We start from the raw sequence: 5,701 nt of genomic DNA, 5'->3' as shown, positions 1-5,701 counted from the left end.
CCAGTGTGTGTTTGAGGGGATCGCTAAAGCAGGAAACCCAACCCTTCTGAACCAGATCTACACAGAGCTCTACATCACAGAGGGAGGGGCTGGAGGGGTCAATGAGGAACATGAGGTCAGACAGATTGAAACAGCATCCAGGAAACCAGACAGACCAGAAACAACCATCAAACAAGAAGACATCTTTAAAGCCCCACCTGGAAGAGACCGACCAATCAGAAGAGTGATGACAAAGGGAGTGGCTGGCATTGGGAAAACAGTCTTAACACAGAAGTTCACTCTGGACTGGGCTGAAGACAAAACCAACCAGGACATACACTTCACATTTCCCTTCACCTTCAGGGAGCTGAATGTGCTGAAAGGTAAAAAGTTCAGCTTGGTGGAACTTGTTCATCACTTCTTCTCTGAAACCAAAGAAGCAGGAATCTGCAGGTTTGATCAGTTCCAGGTCGTCTTCATCTTTGACGGTCTGGACGAGTGTCGACTTCCTCTGGACTTCCACAACACTGAGATCCTGACTGATGTGACAGAGTCCACCTCAGTCAACGTGCTGCTGATCAACCTCATCAGGGGGAACCTGCTTCCCTCTGCTCGCCTCTGGATAACCACACGACCTGCAGCAGCCAATCACATTCCTCCTTACTGTGTTGACATGGTGACAGAAGTCAGAGGGTTCACTGACCCAATGAAGGAGAAGTACTTCAGGAAGAGGTTCAGAGATGAGGAGCAGGCCAGAAAGATCATTTCCCACATCAAGACCTCACGAAGCCTCCACATCATGTGCCACATCCCAGTCTTCTGCTGGATCACTGCTACAGTTCTGGAGGAGCTGTTGAAGACCAGAGAGGGAGGAGAGCTGCCCAAGACCCTGACTGAGATGTACATCCACTTCCTGGTGGTTCAGACCAAACTGAAGAAGGTCAAGTATGATGGAGGAGCTGAGACAGATCAACACTGGAGTCCAGAGAGCAGGAAGATGATTGAGTCTCTGGGAAAACTGGCTTTTGAGCAGCTGCAGAAAGGAAACCTGATCTTCTATGAATCAGACCTGACAGAGTGTGGCATCGATATCAGAGCAGCCTCAGTGTACTCAGGAGTCTTCACACAGATCTTTAAAGAGGAGAGTGGCCTGTACCAGGACAAGGTGTTCTGCTTCGTCCATCTGAGTGTTCAGGAGTTTCTGGCTGCTCTTCATGTCCATCTGACCTTCATCAACTCTGAACTCAACCTGATGTCACAACAACAAACAACCTCCAAGAAGACTGAAACAACAGTCAAATCTGCAGAGACAAACTTCTACCAGAGTGCTGTGGACGAGGCCTTACAGAGTCCAAATGGACACCTGGACTTGTTCCTCCGCTTCCTGCTGGGTCTTTCTCTGGAGACCAATCAGAATCTCCTACGAGGTCTGATGACACAGACAGGAAGTGACTCACGGTCCAATCAGGAAACCGTCCAGTACATCAAGGAAAAGATTGAAGAGACTCCCTCTGCAGAGAAAAGCATCAACCTGTTCCACTGTCTGAATGAACTGAATGATCGTTCTCTAGTGGAGGAGATCCAACGGTCCCTGATATCAGGATGTCTCTACGCAGATAAACTGTCTCCTGGTCAGTGGTCGGCTCTGGGCTTCATCTTACTGTCATCAGAAGAAGATCTGGATCTGGACGAGTTTGACCTGAAGAAATACTCTGCTTCAGAGGAGGTTCTTCTGAGGCTGCTGCCAGTGGTCAAAGCCTCCAACAAAGTTATGTAAGTGTAGAGATAGTTGGATTTATTCATCATTACATAAAAACCCTTCTGTCTTTCAACAGGACAGATAATACTTTCTTCTTTAATTCCTCATGATCATCTCTTCAGACTGAGCAGCTGTAACCTCTCAGAGAGAAGCTGTGAAGCTCTGTCCTCAGTCCTCAGCTCCCAGTCCTCTAGTCTGAGACACCTGGACCTGAGTAACAACAACCTGCAGGACTCAGGAGTGAAGCTGCTGTCTGGTGGACTGGCGAGTCCACACTGTAGACTGGAGACTCTGGACCTGAGTAACAACAACCTGCAGGACTCAGGAGTGAAGCTGCTGTCTGGTGGACTGGTCAGTCCACACTGTAGACTGGAGACTCTGAACCTGAGTAACAACAACCTGCAGGACTCAGGAGTGAAGCTGCTGTCTGGTGGACTGGAGAGTCCACACTGTCGACTGGAGACTCTCAGGTGAGGATCCATCCAGCTGTTTATCTGATGCCACTTGAACACAGCAGCAGGTGTTGACAGAGGGTTCCTGTGTGTTGTTGTGTGTGTTCAGTCTGTCAGGATGTCTGGTCACAGAGGAAGGCTGTGCTTCTCTGGCCTCAGCTCTGAGCTCCAACCCCTCCCATCTGAGAGAGCTGGACCTGCGCTACAACAATCCAGGAGCCTCAGGAGTGAAGTTGCTGTCTGCTGGACTGGAGGATCCAGACTGGAGACTGGACTCTCTCAGGTATGGAGAGGCTGGTGCAGCCACACACACTGTCTGATAGAGGAGGAGGAGCTGGAACATTTTCTATGGCCCCGTTCACACCTGGTCACACCTGGTATTAACATCTGTCTCAGGTGGTCCATGCATTGATGACATCAGATCCCATCAGTCAGACCAAATCCAGAGGTGGTGTAGGCCACAGTGAAGCTCCGCCCACTCCACTGACGTCCTCTGTCTCAGTCTGACTCGTCCCAACACAGTTTATACTGAAGCCAAAATCTCAGAGTGTTTCAAACATGAGCTGTGCAGCTTTCATCAGTCACAGTGATGAACTACTGGGATCAGGAGTTTCTCCTCATGATGACTTCAGTGTCTCATCATGACTCACTGTGTCATATTCAGGAGAAGAGATGTCAGGGATGAAAAAAGCTGTTGGCAGCTCAGTTCAGTTTAGTTTAGTTTATTTGATTAGCATTTTATCTCCCCCTCTTCTCAACAGATGGAATTCACTTAATACACACAAATACAAAATACAATGAGGAGTGCTAATCGAAAACGCTGAAGCTCATGCTTATATGCCTACCCTTTTTACCAAAACGAATGAGAAAAGAGATAAAGAGAGAGAAAAAAACAAAACAAAAAAACAATCAAACCAAAACCAAATTCAACAAGGAAACTTTTAGACTACTGTACCTGGTTTGAGTTATACCATAAGAATTCAGATCAAACAACCATTCAGCTTTCACAACAAATTTGTATATTCTTTTAGTACTTCGGTTTTATACATATTTTTGAAAGAGGAAATCGAACTACATTCTCTCATTCTTAATTCATCATCACAGTTATTCCACAGGTTAACACCTCTAACAGAAACACATGGCTGTTTAATATGAGTTCTTATTTGAGGTTTTTTGAAAACGCCTAATCCCCTCTCTGATTTCAAACAGCCTCTGAGTAATATAACAAAGCATATTATTAGCTGTGCTCTGAGTCTCTCCAGATGTTTGGATCAGACTTTATTTCAGAGTGTATCAGGAAACATTTCAGCTGCAGCTGGTTGAACTGCTCCTGAACCAACAGAGTGTTTGACCTGAACAGTCCCAGAGACTGTAGACACCTGTTGAGTGTGGACACACTAACAACAACACAGCAACAAGAATCAAACCATGTCCACTGCTCAGAGACATTCGTCTCCCAGCGTCTCCAACCAAGGAGGAAATAAGAGACAGAAACCAGGCGGCACCATCAGGTCTCTGTCTGGTCAGATATTGATGATCAATAATCAGCTCAGTCTCTCTGAGATCCTGGTCTTGTCCTGATGAGATGTGTTGTTGTGTTGAGGAGACAGTCAATCACAGTGTGACATCCAGATGTCCTCACTGTCCAGAGGCCTGGAGCTGTCAATCAGAAGACAGTGAGTGTAGTGAACAGTGTAATAATCAGTGTTTGTGGCTGAATGTGTGTGTGGTCAAACAGCTGTTTTCAGACTGTGTGTGTGCTGACTCCAGATCAGCGCTGATTGTACAGTGTTCAACCCCCCCCCCCCCCCCCCCCCCCCCCCCGTCGGATAGTCCGACCACCATCGCTTCCTTCCTCCATGTCGCTGCTACAGTACAAGTTGGTAACTTTCTCTACCGCCCCCCCTCCCTCCTCCCTCTTCTTCTCCCTCTTTCCCTCTCTAGTTTGTCACGTCTTTTACCTGTGCTTTTACGTCGTGTCAAAAAAAAAGAAGTAACGAGCCTGTTTTTACAATGTAAGGAGTAGAAAGTACATATTTTTGCGTATAAATGTAGGGAGTAAAAGTAAAAAGTCGTCAGAAAAATAAATACTCAAGTAAAGTACAGATACCTGAAAAATCTACTTAAGTACAGTAACAAAGTATTTGTACTTCGTTACTTGCCACCTCTGGTGAAGAGCAGAGAAGAACAGAGTCATTGATCATGAGATCCTGATCCGTCCTGTCACTGTGATCAGATGGTTTCTATTGATAGCTTTCAGTGACGTCACTTCCCAGGGACCTGGCGGTCAAAAGCAACATTCCAAAGTGGCCCCGCAATGGACTTTCTATGGACAAACAACCGAGTAATGACTTAAATCATCTGCCAGCAGCCGAGAAAGAAAGATATAAAAACAACTTTGAAGTTTTGGGCACTTGTGACCCATATTCAACACCAGCTGCTGTATACCAGCTGTTTAAAATGACCAGTTCCCTGCCGAAGCTCGAGTTGGGCGATGTTTACATTTACCTGGTGGAGAATCCATCATCCTCCACCACTTGTAACCAATATTTCCGGTGTTATGGCTCAACTGGTTTCTGATTAAAAGCCCCATTTTGTAGTTTTTTGATCTTAAAATAATGTTTCTGAACTCGTTGAAGTGGTAGAAATGTACCTGTAACTTTCCTGTGTGGGAACACCGTCCTGGTACCGCAGCTCCGCTGAGCTCCACAGTCTGAGCTCCAGCTCACTGAGCCCAGGCTCCCTGCTCCTCTCACCCACAAACCAGAGCCCTTAGCTGGGCTGCACGGTGACCAGCTGCCCCCCCTTTACCCCCCGGAGCTTTGCTACGCACCGCTACCGACGGCAACGATGACGGCGGTCCGATAGCACCGCCCGCGGCGGCAGCGACACGGTAACGGGGGTCGGGACCGACCGCGGCGCAGCGAGGACGATGACCGGTATTGTTTAGCGTATTTTCAGAGTGTTTTCCATTAGTTCGTAACTTTAACATGACAGGCTTTGTCATACTGTGCAGTGTTGTGCAGAGTGAGAGTAGTGTGGCGCTGACTGACTGTAGATTGCCTGAACAGGTTCACTCACAGAAGCATATTCGCTGCAGTAACATGTGAACTGTGGCTTGATTTGTGAATTTGTGAAATCAAATCTGCGGACGGAAGTGCAGCACAGCTGTTGTTCGGTACGGTAACCAGTTCAGACACCAGTTGGGCCATAACACCGGTATTTTTGAAGCAGCAGGGAGCAGTGTGTGTTTTTCTGCCTTGTCCTAAGCCGCAGACAGCGGGGAAGTGGATTGTTTTGACCGCCAGGGGGGCGTTCCATACGGGCCGTGACGTCACATGAAAGCTATCAATTAGAGCTCCTTCATCCACTCACTGCTGCTGTGGCTCCTGTGGAAACCTGCTCACAGCCTCATTCTTCAGCTTCCTGTGGAGTTTTCTTCAAACAAACACAAGTTGTGTTCACACTCAGTGTTTCTCACTAAACTCACTGTGTGTTTCACTGAGCTCTA

The sequence above is a fragment of the Trachurus japonicus genome, chromosome 21 (assembly GCF_045865225.1).
Source record: "Trachurus japonicus isolate A0001 chromosome 21, Traja_1.0".
Classification (NCBI taxonomy): domain Eukaryota; kingdom Metazoa; phylum Chordata; class Actinopteri; order Carangiformes; family Carangidae; genus Trachurus; species Trachurus japonicus.
This window is presented reverse-complemented; position numbering follows the sequence as displayed.